The following is a 20,612-nucleotide window of genomic DNA, read 5'->3' on the forward strand; positions in this document are numbered from 1 at the left end:
GATGGTCCTCTGAGCAGACTCTCAAAGCTATTTGACCAAATGCCTCATCACCAGAACTTTCAAACAAGCACCAAGACCAGCTTGGTTGCTGGTGAGAAAGGCACTCCCCATCAGGTCCTTCCTACAGACTCAGAGTCTCACCACATCCATACGTTACCCTTGAGGTGACTGTGGCGGGGAAGAGACCATTGTCCACTTCCTTGTGCACAGTAAGAAGTCTCACAACACGAGGTTAAAGTCTAACAAGTTTATTTGGAATCACAACAGATTAATAAACCTGTTGGACTTTAAACTGGTCTACTTCTTCATCTGGTGAGTGGAGGTTAGTTCACAAACATGGCATTTATAGGCAAAGACACAATTACACGATAATTACAGATTAGAATGTGAAGAGCGGTTGGAATGTGAATCTTTCCAGGTAATCAAGTCTTTACAAGTATAAACTGATAAACTGCATGCATGGAGAGAGAGTAATCACAGGTTAAAACAGTGTGACTTGTCTCAAGCCAGGACAGTTAGTAGGATTTTGCAAAATCAGGCAGTGCGGTGGGGGTTACAAGTAGCGTAACATGGCTTCCTTGTTGAATGTACCTTTGCAAAGAAAGTCTGGAGAGAGATGAAATGGCTTTTGTTGATGTTCATCCCAAGCAGCTCCATGACGCAGGACTCTGTGCTCTGCAGGCTGTTCCCAGGGGTGCACCCAGAGACAAACTGGAGGGTCATCAGTTAAAGATGCTTTTTGGTCTGCCCAAAATCTGTTGGTCTTCCAGGGCAAAGAGTTGCCTTGGCCCAGTGTTGCAGACTGTCACATTTCAAAGCCCAGGACAATATGTTGAGGGATGCCTGGGGCAGCTGCAGTAGAGGTGCAATGGGGAAAGGTTGCTGTCTAAGACCTTTCATGTAGAGATGCCGGCGTTGGACTGGGGTAAGCACAGTAAGAAGTCTCACAACAGCAGGTTAAAATCTAACAAGTTTATTTGGTAGCACTGCCCCTTCGTCAGGTGAGTGGGAGTTCTGTTCACAAACAGGGCATATAAAGACACAAACTCAAATTACAAAATAATGGTTGGAATGCGAGTCTTTACAGGTAATCAAATCTTAAAGGTACAGACAATGTGAATGGGGAGGGGTTAAGCACAGGTTAAAGAGATGTGTATTGTTTCCAGACGGGACAGTTAGTGAGATCCTGAAAGCTCAGGCAAGTCATGGGGGTTACAGATAGTGTGATATGAACCCAAGCTTTTGGTTGAGACCATCCTCATGTGTGCAGAACTTGGCTATCAGTTTCTGCTCAGCGACTCTGCGTTGTCCTGTATCGTGAAAGTCGCCTTGGAGAACGCTTACCTGAAGATCAGAGGCCGAATGCCCATGGCCTCTGAAGTGTTCCCCAACAGGAAGAGAACACTCTTGCCTGGTGATTTTTGAGCGATGTTCATTCATCCGTTGTTGATGCCACAACAACAGATGAATGAACACTGCTCAACAATCATGAGGCAAGAGTGTTCTCTTCCTGTCGGGGAAAACTTCAGCGGTTACGAGCATTCGGCCTCTGATCTTCAGGTAAGTGTCCTCCAAGGCAGCCTTCACGATACACGAGAACACAGAGTCACTGAGGAGAGACTGATAGCCAAGTCCTGCACACATAAGGATGGCCTCAACCAGGATCTTGGGTACATGTCACACTATCTGTAACCCCCATGACTTGCCTGGGCTTGCAAAATCTCACTAACTGTCCTGGCTGGAGACAATACACATCTCTTTAACCTGTGCTTAACCCTCTCTCCACTCACATTATCTGTACCTTTAAGACTTGATTGCCTGTAAAGACTCGCATTCCAATCATTACTTTGTAAATTGAGTTTGTGTCTTAATATGCCTTGTTTGTGAACAGAACTCCCACTCACCTGATGAAAGGGCAGTGCTCCGAAAGCTTGTGGCTTGTTCTACCAAATAAACCCATAAGACCTTTCAGCCATAGTGCACCAAGGGAAGGGGAGTTGTAGAGAACCCCCTCAGGCTGTTTGACTCACAGGGAATATAACATGTGTGACAAGCCAATCATATTGAAGCACTCAGAGTGCAACTTGATCTATGTAGTCAACCTGAATGTTATTGCACTTTCTATGATGGCCATTTTGAAATGTTTAGCTTTGTCGTTAAAGATACTTTATGAATAAAGTATAGTTTTGCAAAAATAATTAGATGTAGGACTTCTTATTTTCTGTTCTGATAGGAAAGACCTTGATGGACTCGGAAATTGTTTGGTCTTTAATTTGTTGACATCATAAAGAAATAGAGAAATATCCTCATCCAAGTATAAGCTCTCCATTGGTTCTTACATCACATTAAATTTAAACAAATTCCAGATGTCTGGTTGCACTGGTAAAGAGTTTGTGGGTCATTAGGCTCATTTTCAAATCTTTATCATCTTATTGCCCAGATTTTTTTTCTGAATTTAACATTTTCGATGTTAGAAACCTAAAACTTCAGTCTTGGTGAAAATAAAAATGGCTGAAAAATATTTACTGAAAATTGCAAAAAGAAATGGTTGGAAATCTCGTTATACCTTGGTTACTTTAACTTGCCGGATTGCTATTTGCCATATGGAGAGGTTATTTTGTGTTACTGACGGAAGTTCATGGTTTTCAAGCATTATTTCTAGTCCCTCCACACCCCACTCCACCCCCACACTCCTCCCCCACACCACACATCAATGTACTTGCACCACATAAGTGTATTGTAGGGACACATAAATTATTCAGTTGGCATGGCACAATAAGAATCTGCTTCATTTGCAAACTCACAATAATATTCTGGCCAGCTTTGTCAAAAAGACATGCCTGATTGAAGAAAGAAAGAATTTACAATCAAAGTTAGCATCTTTCACAACATTGTAACATTCCAAAGGAACCCATTAGCAATGAGTTGCATCTGAGGCGCAGTCACTATTGTTACGTAGCCAGACACACCAGCAATGGCACAGCAAGATCCCACAAACAGCGACTGATAGTGATGATTAGTTTGGTTTTAGTGATGCTTGATTGAGAACTTGAACCCACGTTCCAACTGCCTTACATTTAAGGGTCGCAAAGACAGAAAATGCTTGAGGAAACTCAGCTGGTATGATGATATCTGTGGAGAGAGAATAGAGCTAACATTTCAAGTCAGGATCACCCTTCATCAGATCTGATTTGTAATAGGATTTCTTTCAGTAAATGGTCAACTAATGAAGCAGAGTTGGTGATTGACTTAGACTTTAAGAACTAGCACAGAAACAGTAAAATCAATGTTATTATTGGTACAAGTACACAGGTTCCTAAAGGCAACAGTTCAAGTAGACAAGGTTGTAAAAAGGGCCTATGTAATGCTTTCCTTCATTGGAGAGGTATAGAATACAAAAGTAAGGATATCATTTTGGAATTATATAAAATACTGATGTGCAGTTCTGGTCACCATATTACAGGAAGGATGTAATTGCTCTGAAGAGAGTGCAGAGGAGGTTTACAAGCATTTTGCCAGGGCTAGAAAAGTGTAGCTATGAGGAGAGATTGGATCAGTCGGGATTAGTTTTCTTGGAACAAAGAAGGCTGAGGGGTGATTTGAGAGCGGTGTACAAAATTATGAGGGGAAGAGATAAAGGGGACAGGATGAAGTTGTTTTCTTTGGTGAAGAATTCTAGAACCAGGGGACATATATTCAAGACAAATGGCAATAGATGTAGAAGGAACATGAGGAAAAACCTTTTTACACAAAGGGTGAAGAATGTCAGCAATTCATTGCCTGAGTTGATGGTTGAAGCAGAGATCATAAACTCTTTTAAAAAGTATCTGGATCTGCACCATAAGTGCTGTAAGCTATGGGGCTATGAGCCGGGTGCATGATGGTGGGTTTAGAAAGGACACCTGGGTGGCCTCAGGCTGGCATGGACAAGACGGACTGAATGGCCTCCTTCTGGGCCATAAACTTTCTATGGTTCTCTATGGTCCCGTTTAAATTGGTCTTTAAATAAAATTTCAGAGATCTGAATAGTCCCAATCCTGGAAAATGGTGTCCTGACTTAGGGACCATTGTTTGCATACATTTGTGGGGGTAAGTCAGGCACACATTCATTGGAAATTAAGTTAGGCACAACTCCAAATGGCACAAGTGAATGCGTCAATATTTTTTCATTATACAATAGTTGCTAAACAATAAATGGAACACACAAGTTAAATAACCAATGCGCTACTTTAAATTGTATCAAGTGACTGATGGCTTATAAAAATCATAATTAAGTTTGGCATAACTACTTGGATTTTTCCTGTGCACTTGGAAGAGTTTGCCCATCAGGTTCTTGTTCGCCCCTGGTAGTGAATTATTTGCCTACATTTTAAGTTTATAATTTATTTATGTATTTAGTCGGCTTAGATAAACACTTCAATGAAGTTACTGTGAAAGTCCCTAGATGCCACACAGCGGCACCTGTTCGGTTACACTGAGGGAGAAATTAGCATGGCCAATGCACCTAACCAGCATATCTTTTGGACTGTCAGAAGAAACCAGAGCACCCGGAGGAAACCCAGATATGGGGAGATCGTGCATACTACGCACAGACAGTGATCCAAGCCGGGAATCAAACTCAGGTCCTTGGCGTGAGGCAGCAGTGCTAACCACTGTGCTGCCCAGAATCTGATCGGTATTCCACACAGCTGTACAGTCGTAAGCGTATACAGGTTCCACGCTGGGTTTCTGTTCTTCCAATTCACCCATGTGCAAATGGAACATTGTACTTAGGTTGTCATGGGCTGTACCTCACACTGTCTGTTTAATTTATTGCTCACATTATCTTGTTTAATCCACCAGTCAAACAGTTCAAATGAAAAGAAGAAAAAATATTCATGCACAGCCTTCAGGATTTGAAGGGACATCTCGATGGTTTGAATTTTGAAGGTATGCAAATATTTCAACATTTTATATCAGGGACCTCCAGGGCAGAATGTTCACCTTGGTGAAGCTGAGCAAATTTATCTTTAAACTCACTGCTGAAATAAGTAAAGTCTGTGCTGCAATACTAGAAAAGATGAAGCTGGCTTTGGCACCAAGTGACAGGTTGCATGAACAGTAGAGAACAACTTGAGCTTCTTTACAAAAACATTTTTTCAATATACAGGAATATATGAGTTGTTGCGAATAATAGTGACAGCAAACTGACAAGGTGCAGTGTTCACAATGTGCCGCACTGTGTTACAAGGGCAAAAATGTGTACAAATCCTGACATAATTTAGATTTACCTGAGTGCCATTTTACAGAGTCTGCAGCTACCTGAGAATGTTTCCTATTGATTAGAATAACATGGAATGTATTATTGCAGAGAGAAATGCAAACAGCATCACAAATAATGAATGGGTGCTTCAGTGGTCTATCAATGTCATCAAGATATGTTTGTTGTTGCACCTGTACTCCAGCGACTCTCATTCTTCTTAAAAATCCGCACCAGTAGATATCCTGTGCTGATGTTTTCTGATGGTTATTTCAAAGATTCTCCCTGTGGGGAAGTGGTATAAAGAGTTTGCATGTTCTCTCCTTGTCTGTGTGGATTTCCTCCGCATGCTCCAGTTTCCAAAGATGTGGGGGTTAGGTTTATTGGCCATGCTAAATTGTCCCATAGTGTCAGGACTGTTTAGCAGGGTAAATACCTGGGGTTACGAGGATAGGACATAGGGGGGATTATTCTCGCTGTGGGCTTGTTGGCCCAAATAGCCTCCTTCTGCAGTGTAGGGATTTTATGATGAACTGAACAAGGCAGCTCCTTCACAGCATCGCAAGGTAAGGAGAGCTGAAAACAGGAAATGCTGGAAATGTTCAGCAGGTCTGGCAGCATCGGTAGAGAGAGAAACAAAGTTAAATGCCTCAGATCTGTGACCTTTCAACAGTGCTCCTCCTTTTCAATCAACTTGGGCATAAAGGGTCGAACAGCACCGTTCAGTGCCATAAACGTTTCTATATTAATGTCTGCAGTTGGATGGACTCATGCTAAGCTCATGTAACGTACAGATTTCCCATGACATTTCTCACTAAGCCAGTTGCAATGCTCTTGATGAAGATGGGTGTATGTACCAAGGATTGAATAAAGTATTGTTCTGCTATCACATTTACTGATACACCATTTAATTTCTGTTAATTAAAATCTGGGTGAGATCAAAGTTTAATTGTTGTCAAAATGAACACCTCAGCTATCTCTCTTTTCATTATTAAGCCCGTCATGCTCCGGATGTTCTCTGCCCTGTCTCAATTAAAATACCTACTGAGGAATTTTTCATAATCCACATGACTAACTTTTTTGTATCCTTTTCTTTTGTGTTTGAAAATTTTCAGTTTGATGCTTGAAGTGTGATGGAGAGGTGTAACAGACAGGAAATACATGGTTTTATTTTAAGACAAGTCCCTGTAGTACTGTGTTAGCTGCGACTCTGTTGCATTTGTGTCTCTGAGGTAGAAAGCTATGCGTTCAAGACCCACCCCAGGCTTTGAGCGCAAAAAATAAAAGCTGCCGCTCTAGTTGACAATGCTATGTTTTGAATGAGATGCCTCAGTACAATATAACAAGTTTAGACAGGCAGTTTCAGTTATAAACATAGACAAAGAGTTGAACTCCAGAGATGAGATGAGATTGACTGCGCTTGACATCAAGGCAGCATTTGATAGAGTGTGGCATCAAGAATCCCTTGCAAAAGTGGAGTCAATGGGAATGAGGAGAAACCTGTCATTGTTTCAAGTCATACCCGGCACAAAGGACGAAGGCTGTGGTTGTTCAAGGTCAATCATCATAGCCCTGAGATATCATTGCTGGGTTTCCTCAGGGTAGGTCCAATCATCTTCAAGTGCTTCATGAATGATCTTCCCTCCATCATAAGTGGGGTTGTTTACAGATGACTGCACAATTTTCAGCACCATTCTTGATTCCTCAGATACCAAAGCAATCTGTGTCCATATGCACCAATACCCGGAAATTATTCAGACTTGGCGTGATAAGGATTAAGTAACTTCACGTAACAAAGAGCCAGACAATGACCAGCTCCAAGAAGAGAGAATCTAACCATTTCTCTTTGAAATTCAATGGTATTACCATTGCTGAAGCTCTTACTATCAACATTCTGAGAGTTACCATTGACCAGAAACTGAACTGGAACAACAATATAAATACAATAGCTCCAAAGGAAACCACCATCCCCCCCATACCCAAAGTCTGTTTACCATACACAAGTCAAGAATGTGACAGAATATTCTCCATTCTCCTGGATGAGTGCAGCTACAACAACACTCAAGAAACTGAACACGATCTAGGACAAAGCAGCCTCCTCAATTGGCACCCCATCTGCCAACTTCAGAGTTTACTCTCTCCACCACCAATCTACAGTAGCAGCAGCATGTACCATCTACAAGATGTACTGCAGCAACTCATCAAGGCTCCTTCAACAGCACCTTACAATATCTACTACCTGGAAGGACAAAGACAGCAGACGCATGGAGATATCACCACCTGCAAGTTCCCCTCAGAGTCACTCACCATCCATATTTGGAACTGCATTGTTTTTCTTTCACTGTCACTTGGTCCAAATTGAGGAATTTTTGCTTTAATGTCCACCACATGAACTGCAGCGGCTCAAGAAGGTAGCTCACCATCACCACCTCAAAGGCAATTAGGGATGGGCAGTAAATGCTGGCTTAGCCAGCGATGCCCACATCCCAAGGACAAATAAACAAAAGTTAATTGAAGGCTCTGTATCTTGTGTATGTGAACAATCTGTGGTATTATTTTGAAGAAGAGCAGACAAGTTATCCTCAATGCCCTGAGCGAGTATTTATTTCTCAATCAACATTACAGTAACACATTATGTGGTCATTATCATATTGCTATCTGTGGGACCTTTGCTGGGTGCAAATCAGCTGTTGCATTACCGACATTACAGCTGTGGTTACACTTCACGAATCCTTCATTAGCTGTAAAGTGCTTTGGGACATCTTGTGTTTGTGAAAGGCGCTATATAATTACAAATCTTTTATTGTACACGGGGAGTTAGGTCCAATATAGCTATCAGGTGAGATGGGGTTAGGAAGTTAAGTATAATTAAACCATAATTCAATATTTAATTTAAACTTACACAGTCTGTTCATCCTGTTTTAATATATTCTTATTATAAATTCCAATGTGCACATTTAGAGTGGAAACTGTCTGAGTAAACTTGTTGCATTGTAATTATGGAGCCTTGGGTTCTGGTTCCTAATTTAGTTATGAAAATGAAGAAATTTGCATACAAGACAATCAACTGAAAGAATTTACATAGAATTAAAAATCATAGGAAAAGAAACTGTGCCAGATTTTACATACAGCTAAATGTGACAGATTGTGCGAGAGAGAAAATGTGACATAAAAGATATGCATGTTAGACATTCTGTTTTTATCTATGGCTATTCCATTTCATCACATTTGTCATGGGGAGACTGTTGTGATCAAATGAGACAACTTGAATTGAGTGGGTATTGTGATCCTACAACCCCATAATGTTAAGATTTATTGTACATCACATTTTGATAGGTAACCTATTTTGCCCCATCATCCATTATTTGTGTGATTGGCTTGTTAGTGAATATCCATGGAGAATCCCCTCTTCAAGGTCAATCCTGCCTGTCTGCAGCTGATATCCACATACACGTACTTGAAACAAGCACCACCAGATACCAACCAGGAACTCTTGCTAATTTTCCCTTCCCAAACTTAGGACATTAAGACTGGTTGTCACAACCTCATTGTCTGAGATGTTGAAGGTGCTAGGCAGGGTTATTATTGGGAGGTTGAGTCCCCTGGCTAGGAAATCTATAACACAAGGGCACAGCCTGAGATAAGGAGTTAATTATCTAGGACTGAATGAGGAGAAATTCCTGTCCACCATCTACAAGACGCAAGTCGGGAGTCTGATGGAATATTCTCCACTTGCCTGGATTAATGTAACTCCAACAGCACTCAAGAAGCTCGACACCATCCAGAACAAAGCAGCCCACTTGATTGCTACTCCTTCCACAAGTAATCATTCCCTCCACCACCGACACACAGTCACAGTTGTGTGTACCATATACAAGATGAACCGCAGGAACTCATCAAGGTTCCTTAGACAGCACTGCGATAATCTTAGCAAAGCCAGCCTTCCGTCACCAATCAACCTTTATTTACAGTTTGTTCAGAATGCTGTTTGGGAGTGACAGAGTGCAGGTCTGCTCTGAGTCCTTCAACAACCGACTTGAGTGGGGCCAACTGGTTTTAAACATCCGCTGCTCTTTCCCTATTGGGCAAGCCTTATTATGGAGCTCATATTCTATGTGGCCCATGGGGAAATCTATTGACGATCCCCCACGTCCATCATAATATGCACCTTCCAAATCTACAACTACTACCATCTGCAAGTCCAAAGGCAGAAGATACATGGGAACACTACAGCCTGGAGTTTGCCCCCCAAGCCACTCACCATCCTGATTTGGAAATATATCACCGTTCATTCACTGTTGTGGTATTGCTGGGTCAAAATAGTGGAATTCCCACCTTAGCACTGTGGGTGTACCTACACTACATGGATTGCAGTGGTTAGAGAAAGTAACTCATCACCAACTTCTCAAAATTCTGGCCGAGCCAACAAAACCCACATCTCGTGAATGAGCAAATTAAAAAAAATCTTCACTCAGAGGGCTGTGAATCTTTGGAATTGCCTACGCCAGAGGGTTGTGAATGTCCCATGGTTGAATATATTCAAGGCTGAGATTGATAGACTTCTGACCTTTCAATGATTCAAAGGGTATCAGGAGTGGTCAGGGAAATGAGTTGTGATGGAATATCAGCCAAGTAGCCTCCTTCTGTACTGCAGGGATTCTATGATTTTATGTATATATTGAATGTTGGAGTAGAATTGGGCGACTGAATGATTTCTTCCTCCTCCTATTTCTTATGTTCTTTTGTTACATTCTTAGTAGCTACTATCACAGCTTGGAGATTCATTATGAGACATTTCTTACATTCGCACTCAGTAAGCCAATCTGTAAGAATTCTTTCTGATTATCGAAACGGGGCACACAAACTTTGTAACAAGGCTTCAAACCAATAGAACAATTTTCTTGAACAACAGCGCCCCCTTGTGTCTGTTAGCCTAAATACAAATTGTATCAACTTGGTCACCCTCATATTTCCCATCAAAAGTACTCACAATCGAAGATTTAATTGTTTTCTATCAGGTTATATCTAATACCTAATGTGAAGAAACAAAATAAAACTTGGTGCCCACTGAAGCTAATATCATATCACAGAATGCTTATTGCATAGAAGGTGGCCATTCATCCCATCATCTTTGTGCTGGCTGTCAGCAAGAGCAAATCCGCAGTTCCACTTCTCTGCCCTTCCCGATAGTCCTTCAGTTTTGTTACCGTTCAATTTTGTTGCCTATCCAATTGCATTTTGGGAATGATCTCAGGTAGTGGCACAGTGGTGAGCACTGCTGCCTCACAGTGCCAGGGACCCAGGTTCAATTCCAGCCTTGGGTGACTATCTGTTCTCCCTGTGTCTGTGAGGGTTTCCTCTGGGTTCTCCAGTTTCCTCCTACACTCCAAAGATCTTTAGGTTAGGTGAATTAAGTGTGCTGATAAATGGGGATGAGGAGGCCTGGGTGGGAGTTGGTGCAGATCTGATGGGCTGAATGGTCTCTCTCTGCACTGTAGAGATTCTATTTAGAATAAGCAGACTTTCTACATAGTGTATTCCAGGTCCCACACACTTGTTATGCAAAAAAAATTTTCCCCTCATGTCGCCATTAGTTCTTTTGTCAATCACCTTAAATTGTTATTCTCTGGTTCTAGATCCTTCCATCAATGAAAATAGTTTCTCTCTTTACACTTGATCTCTGGTGGCATGGTGGCACAGTGATTAGTGTTGCTGCCTCACAGCACCAGGCACCTGGGTTCAATTCCGGCCTTGGGTAGCTGTTGTGTGGAGTTTGCACATTCTCCCTGTGTCTGTGTGAGTTTCCTCTGAGTACTCCGGTTTCCTCCCACAATTCAAAGACGTGCAGGCTAAGTGAGCTGCCATGCTAAATGGCCCCTTAGTGACAGGGGGATTAGTAGGGTAAATACATGGGATAGGGCCTGGGTGGGATTGTGGTCCATGCAGGCTCAAAGAGCCAAATGACCTCCTTCTGCACTGTAATGATTCTAGGCCCCTCATGATTTTTCTCACCTCCATCAAATTCACTCTCAATCTTCTATTTTTCTTTCATAGAATATGGGCATCTCTGGCAGGGCCAGCATTTGTTGCCCATGCCTAATTGTCCTTAAACAGAGTGGCTTGCTAGGTTATACAGTTAAGAGTCACAGTTAAGACCAGGTTAAGTAAGGGCCACAGGCTTCCTTCCCAGAAGGCAATACTGAATCCGATGGAGATCTTATGATGATAGTTTCATGGTTAACATTTAATTCCAGATTTTATTAAGTTAAGATAAAGTCCAACAGCAACTAGGGTGGGAATTGAAGTCACACTATGCCACCATCTCCCCATGGGGAACAGCCCCAGCTCCTCCAATTTGACCACGTATCTAAAATCCTTCAGACCTGAAACCATTCCCATAAATCCTTCCTGAATCATCTTTAAATCCTTCATATCCTTCAAAACTTTCCTGGAGTGCAGTGCCTAGAATTGGAAACAATATTCCAGTTGAGGCTAAACTGATGTTTTAGAAAGATTCCTCATAATTTCCTGTTTTTTACTCTATGGCTGTGATCTTACCTTCTCATCCTGCTGGCCGATGGGTGATGCAAGCCTGCAGAATCACAAGAGGGTCAAGAAATTGGCCCGATTTCTTACCTCTTGCAATCTTAGGGGATATACTGGATATCGGAGAGATCAGCCTCACGCTCAAAAAGGCTGATTGTAATATTTAAATGCTATGTTAAATGCTATTTAACATAGCTTTTAAATATTACAAGTGAGCCTGGACGCTATCATCTGGGCTCAGTTGCCTCTGTGCCCTCGCTGATGAAGATTCTTCCCAGCAAGGTTCACCTGATAATGGGTAGTGCCAAGGCAGTGGGGCGATTGGAGGGGGACCGCTGTACATTCTGCAGCAGCGATTGGGATGGGGGAGACTGCTGCACACTTTGCAACAGTAATTGGGTGAGAAGGCACTCTGCACCCTGCAACAGCAATTGGGGTGGGATGAAGGGGGAACTACTGTGCACTCTGTTACAGCAACGCTGTTCATTGTATAGATGTGACAATAATAAATCAAATCAAATTTCCTGTCACTCAACTAACTTAGTATACATGCTGCCGCTTTTCCCTGGATTCCAACGGCTTCAACTTTGCCAGATAACTTATAATGTGGCACTTTATCAAACACCTTTTGCAAGTACATATACATCACAACAAGTATATTACTCTCACAAGACTTTCAATTGCCTCATCAAAAAACTCAATAAAGTTGATTAAACATGATTTGACTTTAACAACTCTATGTTGTCTTTCCTTAATTAATCCACTCTTGTCCAAATGACTGAATTTTGTCTGGACTATACATTCTAAAATCTTTCCTATCAGCGAGGTTAAAGCAAATGATGAACCAAGTAGTTGTTGGGTTCATCCCTGCACCTTTTTTGAACAAAAACTCTGTATCAATTTTTCAGCCCTCTGGATTTAAGGAGGTTTTGGATATTATGGGCAGTACCTCTACAACTTCCACTCTTACTTTCCTCCACATTCTCCAAAACAACCCTTTGGCTCCTGTTGAATTTCTCATGCCTCTTTTTTTAAAATCATTTTTGGTTCACACATCTAAACTACTTTCTCCTTCACTATGACTCTGGCAACATCTTCATCGTTGGTAAAGACAGATGCAAAATAATAGTCATTTTGTATCTTAGCCATGTCCTTTCCTATTATACATAGATCCTCTTGTTGATCATTCAATAGCCCAATTCCTCTTCTATCTTATTACTATTTATATATATATATCAAAGAGTTTTGGATTCGCTTTTATGTTAGCTAGCATCTCTTCTAACACTCTTGATTAGCCTCTCTAGCTGTTTTCCTTTCTCCTCCAACATTACGATACTTAGGCTAAATCTCACTTGTATTATTAACCCGACATGCACACCTATTCCCTGCTTCATCTCATGGTGTGCCTCTTATCATCTAGGGTGCTCTGGCTTTGATTGACCTACCTTTTCCAATAATGGGAATGTACCTCGACTGTTTTTGAACCATCTCCACTTCTTCCATGATTCTGTCACAGTTTTGCCTGCCAATCATATATCCCAATTTACCTGAGGCAAATCTTGTCTCCCTGTCTGTAACTGGCATTCTTCCTATTAAATACTTTTACTCTGGATTGCTCCTTGTTCTTTTCCATAACTAATCTAAACCTTATGATATTACGATCACTATTCCCTAAATTTCCCTACAGACACTTGATCAGCCTGATCCATCTCATTCTCCAGAACTAGATCAAGTAATGCCTCCTTCTTCTTTTGGTTGGAAACACACTGATCAAGAAAATTCTCCTAACCACACTTCAGAGTTTCCCTTGATTAATACTCTATAGTTTTTTTGCACCTCAGTAACTTCCTTGCAATTTTCTTGCTCTAAATCTTTCCCATTAGCTGGAGGACTATAGAATAATTGTAATGATACATCTACTAAGATTGTAACTTTTACAATCCTGGAAATTTTTCAAATAAAGTCAAAATCTTCGTCGTGTTTAATGGGTTACCAGCTTTCCTGAGAGTTTTAGATATCAGCACATTAACTATTTGAATGGCTTTCCAGACTCAAGGTGAAATGGCTCAGGAAATGACCTATGAAGTTGGAGTCTGACCAAGATTAAAAGACAATATTCCATTCAAAATGATGTTCCTTCAAAGCTGTGTTCCCAGCCATGTGGATGCCCACTTCTCATTTTGATTTTGCACCACACTGAGAAAGAAGTTGGAAGTCATGCCAAGTGGAAGTCCATTGGCCCAGATGTGTCTTTTAGTTCCATATTTGATGACAGTACTGTTACAGAACTAGAAAAATCTGGGGCCTCAAATAAGCAGGCTGTCTTAATTATACTAACATAATCCAGAGTTTCTATGGAATAGATTGCACTGCAAAGATTGGTCTTTGAATCTAATAAATAGGTTGGTCCAATGAAACTTTCACTACAGCATGCAGCCCACAATGCCAACACATTTGACAAATACAATCTGCATATCTATTCCCAATTAAATCTACTATTTTAAGCACTGATTTGTATCAACAATTATCCATAAAGTGTCTTCTGTCTAGAGTTGAACAAAATATTTTCAATATTACGTTCCTATGGCAGTAAACATTGGTTGCTTTTTTATTGCCTTTAAAGGCTTTTGCTTTGGTTTAAAATACAATGTGATGCACATTAATCTTCAATGTGTAAACAATGAAGAATAAATGTTACTTTAACAATCATACTAGAGGTATTTCTAAATAAATATTTGAAGAGCACTTGAATTTATTTTGTTGTACTTCCAAACTGAATTGGAGCGCAATAATTTATCATAATGAACATAGAGCCAAAACATTCTTGCAATGGTTTTTCAGCACTGGGTTCTTCAGTTACAATCTATATATTTTCAGAGTAATTACAAAGTTGGTTATCAGAAGAGAGAAAAACTGACATTTAAATAGCAGCCTCATGACGTCCCAAAGTTCCTCACAGCTATTAGTTTTACTTCCATGCCCATAAACCAATCCTCTATTGATGCTAACATAAAGCTCCAAATTCATGAGTCCTCATCTCTCCTATTAACCTTTTTGTGTAGCACCTTACTGAATGCCTGTTGGAAATCCAGGGATACAACATCTTAATTCTCCTTTATCTACCACACTAGTTACATCTTTGAAAAAATAACCAATTTATCAAACATGATTTCCCTTATGTAAAACCATGTTGACTTTGTCTGATCATACTGTGATTTTCTAAGTGTTCTTCTAAGAATTCCTTAATAAGAGATTCTAGCACTTTGCTGATGACTGATGTCAGGCTAACTGGCCTGTGGTTCCCTGCTTCCTCTCCCTCCTTTCTTAAATAGCTATGTTATATTTCTGACTTCTAATCTATTGAGACCATCCAAGAAATGAGGAAACTTTGGAAAGTCTTAGACATTGTCTTTGCAGGTCTCTTTTTTAGAATACTAGGATGTCAGCCATTAGGTTTTGGGGAGTTGCCAGGTTAAAACCTGCTATCTTTCTCCACTACATTTTCTCACAAATATTAATTGCCTTAATTCCTCACTCTTAGCAGCTAGACTACTGTCTATTTCTGGCATGTAACTTGCATCTTCCACTGGGATAAAAAGATATGGGGAAAGGGTGGGATGGTGGATTTGAGACAAGAGATCAGCCATGATCTGATTGAATGGCGGAGTAGTCACGAAGGGCTGAATTTGCTACTTCTGCTCCTAATTTATATGTTCCTATGTACTGTGAAGCCAGACACAAAATCTTTGTTCAATGTCTCTGCCATTTCTTCATTTCTCATGATAGTTTCTCTTGCCTCTGCTTCTAAGGGATCATTCTATACTTAATGTCCTCAGCAAGCTATGGATGGATCTTTCTTGCTGAGCTTTCATTTTTCAATAGAATTTATTCTTATTAAACATTTTGAATTGTTTCTTTAAATATTTCACTTTGTTTATTTACCATCATACCATTCAGTCTGTTTACCCAAACAACTTCACCTTGGCTAGGGGTGCGGCAATTTCTGGAGCACAAATCTTCAGTACTATTGCCGGAATACCGTCAGGTCCATAGCCTTAGCAGTATCCACTGCTTTCAGTCATTTCTTGATAACATGGAGTGAATCGAACTGGCTGAGGACAGACAACTGAGATGCTAGGGACTTCAGGAGAAGGCTGAGACAGATCACCCACTCAGTACTACTGGCTAATGATGATTGCAAATGCTTCAGCCTTGTCTTTTGCACTGATGTTCTGGGTTCCCCCATCATTGACGATAGGAGTATTTGTGGCGCCTCATCGTTCTGTTAGTTATTTAATTATCTGCCCATTCTGAATGCAGTAGGACTACAGAAATTAGATCTGAATTGTTTGTATTAAATAATCTGCTTAATATTCTGATCTTATTTCCTATATATCTTGGGCTACAAAATACCATGGAATAAAACTATTACAAACCATCCGAATATTTTTAGCAAAAGAAACGCCAAGGACATCCTTCTTGCAGTTATCCAATGATCAATTACCTAGTGGACTCAAGGCAGCAAGAAGCTAACGGCCAACATTTAAGGCAATTTTCGATCAACTTGTATCTTTCCTCTTTCATGCAAGATCTCATCATCACTACAGGGTTTTTGCTTATATATTGGCCTGGGCTTATAGAACACAGAACAAAGAACAAAAACAGCCCGGGAAACAGGCCCTTCGGCCCAATGAGCCTGCACCGCCGTTTTAACACCACCAGTCCCCCCCTCCACCCATGACCCCCATCTATTGTTTTATGGCCATCCACTTTGAGGGAAACTAATTTAGGGACAATTTATTACTGCCAATCAGCCTAATAGCATATCTTTGGGGTGTGGGAGGAAACCCACGCAAGCACGGGGAGAATGCACAAACTCCCACAGATGCCGGCCCAATTCCATGTGTCTGCACAGCAAACAGTGATAGTCACTGAGCTGTCGTCTTGCCCAGCATCTGGTCCAGTTTAAGCACACACTAACAACATGAAGCACTAGGCCAATCTCGAACAATCAAGAGCAGCCCAAGTACGACCCATCACGTGTATGCCCCTCGTTGGACAACAAGGCGGACTGACTTAAAACCTGTGAATGAAAAGAGAAAAAACATTATTATCATACCATATCCATTTACCTTACCAGGGACGCCCCAATGCTAATGAACCTTATCTCAAACAATCTCCTATATCCATCCATCTCCAACCCACTCATGTGCCTGTCTAAGTTACTCTTAAACAACTCTAGCGTGCTTGCCTCCACCACCTTACTTGGCAGAGCATTCCATACCCCCACTACCCTCTGTGCGAAAAACCTCCCTCTAATATCTGTGTTATACCTCTCTCCCCTCACCTTAAGCCCATGGCCCCTCGTACTGTGTGTCTCTATCATAGGAAATAGCTTACCTCTGTTTACTCTATCTATACCCTTCATAATCTTATATACCTCTATTAGATCCCCCCTCAGTCGCTGTCTTTCAAGAGAAAACAGCCCCAGTTTGTTCAATCTTTCCTCATAACCCAGTCCTTCCATACCAGGCAACATCCTGGTAAACCTCCTCTGCACTCTTTCCAGAGTCTCCATGTCCTTCCGGTAGTAAGGCGACCAGAACTGGACGCAGTACTCTAAATGCAGCCTAACCAACGTTCTATACAACTGCAACATTAGACTCCAGCTCTTATATTCTATACCCCTTCCTATAAAGGCTAACATACCATAGGCTTTCTTCACAATCTTCTCCACTTGCACTGCCACCTTCAAAGACTTGTGCACGTGCACCCCCAGGTCTAGCTGCGATTCTATACTCCTTATGGACTTACCCTTTATTATATAACTCCCCCCTACATTATTCCGGCCAAAATGCATCACCTCACATTTATCCAGATTAAACTCCATTTGCCATGTATCTGCCCAATATATCAGCCTATCAATATCCCGTTGTATTGCCAGACACTGCTCCTCGCTGCCTGCCAATCCAGCCATCTTGGTGTCATCAGCAAGTTTGCTGATCACACCACTTACTCCCTCTTCCAAGTCATTTATATACACTACAAAGAGAAGAGGTCCCAGTACTGAGCCCTGCGGCACACCACTCGTGACAGACCTCCATCTAGAAAAGGACCCCTCCACTACTACTCTCTGTCTCCTCTTAGCAAGCCAGTTCTCAACCCATCCAGATACCTGGCCACGTATCCCATAAGCCTTAAGCTTTTCCACCAACCTACCACGAGGGACTTTGTCAAACTCCTTACTGAAATCCATATAGACGCCATCAATGACTTGTCCTTCATCGACCGTTTTTGTCACCTCCTCAAAAAATTCTACCAGATTCGTAAGGCAAGACTCCCCCTTAACAAAGCCATGCTGTGTATCCCTAATCAGATCACAACGCTCTATGTGCTCATACATCCTATCCCTAAGAATCCTCTCCATCAGCTTGCCTACCACTGATGTCAAACTCACTGGCCTATAGTTACCCGGGTTATCCCTCCTACCCTTTTTAAACAACGGTACCACGTTCACTATCCTCCAGTCCTCTGGGACCTCAACTGTGTCCAAAGAAGAGACAAAAATTTGCCTTAGAGGCCCAGCAATCTCATCTCTCACCTCCCTAAGCAGCCTAGGATAAATGCCATTGGGCCCCGGAGATTTATCAGTTTTAATGCTACCTAAAAGCCCTAACACTTCTTCCCTCATAATCGATAGATTCTTCAATTGGTCTACAGCTCCCTTGATGACCATACCAGACATCAAGCCCCTCTCCTTCGTGAATACTGGCGCAAAGTATTCATTCAGGATCTCCCCCATTCCCTCAGACTCTAAGCACAATTCCCCTCGTCCGTCCCTGAGAGGACCGATTTTACCCCTAGCCACCCTTTTGCTCCTAACATAGGAGTAAAATGCCTTTGGATTTTCCTTAATCCTACCTGCTAAAGCCATTCCATGCCCCCTTTTTGCCCTCCTAACTCCCCTTTTGCGATCCCTCCTACTCTCTCTGTACTCCTCCGACGCTCTCTCCGTTCCCAGCTGCTTAGACCTGACATACGCCTCTCGTTTCCTCCTAACCAGGTCTTCTATATCTCTAGTAGTCCATGGCTCTCTAATCCTACCTTTCCCATCCTTCCTCCTAACCGGCACATGCCTTTCCTGCACCCATTGCAGTTTTCCCTTGAAAGACTCCCACATGCCTAACGTGGACTTGCCCTCCAACAGCCTTTCCCAGTCTGTATCCCTAAGCTCCTGCCAAATCCGGCCATTATCTAGCCTTCCCCCAATTTAGCACCCTCCCCTTAGGACAGCACTCATCTTTTTCCATTCGTATCCTAAAGTAGACAGAGTTGTGGTCACTATTAGCCACATGTTCACCTACCGCAACCTCAAACACCTGACCCGGCTCATTTCCCAGAACTAAATCCAGTATAGCCCCCTCTCTAGTTGGGCTATCTACATTCTGTTCCATACTGCTTATCACAAAGATAGGATTCTTGTGAATTTTAAGTGGCTTGACCATGTCAAACATGTGCACTAATGACTGAGGGGTCACCTGGGGTCAGCAAATCTGCCGAGAATTTGAGAAAGAGCTGAGAGACAATGGCCACGAGCACAGAATAAGGATTGTGAATTAATCGTGACCAACAAATTTAGAAAATTGAATGCAGAAGAGCAACATTAAATGGAGGGAGATGTTGGTCAGGGAAAGGAGAAAGAAGGGGAGATTAGGAAAGACCTGCACATTCCACCAAGGGTGAGCTGATAGAAGTGAGGAGAGGGAGGGAGAAAATGTTTGGAGGAAAGAGGGAAGTGGCAGTTTGGCCGTAAGCTGTAAAGAGTGGCACTGTGTTTTGAAACCGTCTCCTGCAACTGTACCCCACAATGCACTTTGTTGAAGAAATTTAATACACAACAAGAATGAGCAAAGTAGGTTTCAAGATCTACTTTAGTTAGGATTCCGAGCGATCGACCCACCACCAACCATTTCATCTTGCATTCTAAGAGAACATTTCCCTCACCTGCTTTTCACAATTGAAGATTGGGTTTAATAGAATTTCCCTCTTCTGGGACTATTTGTTTTGTGGTTTCTTTCTTGATGACAGCTTTGTCTTTGCCTTAAACTGGGAACAAAATAAACGACTGTCATGCACAACTTGCCATTTCTACTTCCGTGGCTGTTTAGACCACATTAGTTGCATCTAAGTAGTCATTCTAGTGACAGTCAAATCCTGCTTTGCCTTGAGAATATATTGGATTATTCAACATTTATATTGGAATAGCAAATCCATTTATTTTTGTGGAATCACTCTCCCAATCTTTTAACACTTGCGGAGTGGGATGGACAGTGATGGTTGTAGGGTGAGATGGAAGTAAATCCCCCAATATCCTCACTCACTAAAATGTTTTTTTGTGTAACTGTGAACTTAAAGTACTTTCTGAAACAAACCAGCAACTCTGAACTTTAAACATTTTGGCTAGCTAGGCGTGTTAGCCACTCTAGATGCTCCTTCAGTGTACCTGAACAGGCACCAGAGTGTGGTGACTAGGGGATTTTCACAGTAACTTCATTGTGGTGCTAATGTAAGCATACTTGTAACTAATAAAACTAAACTTTAAAAATTTAAAACTTTTTTTTGCATAGTTCCACACTGCGGGTGAAATGTTCCAGAGATGGGGGAATGGAGCTTGGTGTAACATGGAGCTGCCAATCTATTGGTGAAGGAGAAGGAAACTCTCCCACTGCTGCACGTGCACGCGCCTCTGCACATGAGGGGGCGCGCGCACGCAGATGTACGTGGGTGTGCACATCCTCCATGCGCGTTCCGACTTGGCAGGGGCGAC

The sequence above is a fragment of the Carcharhinus amblyrhynchos genome, chromosome 9, assembly GCF_965287045.1.
Source record: "Carcharhinus amblyrhynchos chromosome 9, sCarAmb.v2.hapA, whole genome shotgun sequence".
Taxonomy (NCBI): Eukaryota; Metazoa; Chordata; class Chondrichthyes; order Carcharhiniformes; family Carcharhinidae; genus Carcharhinus; species Carcharhinus amblyrhynchos.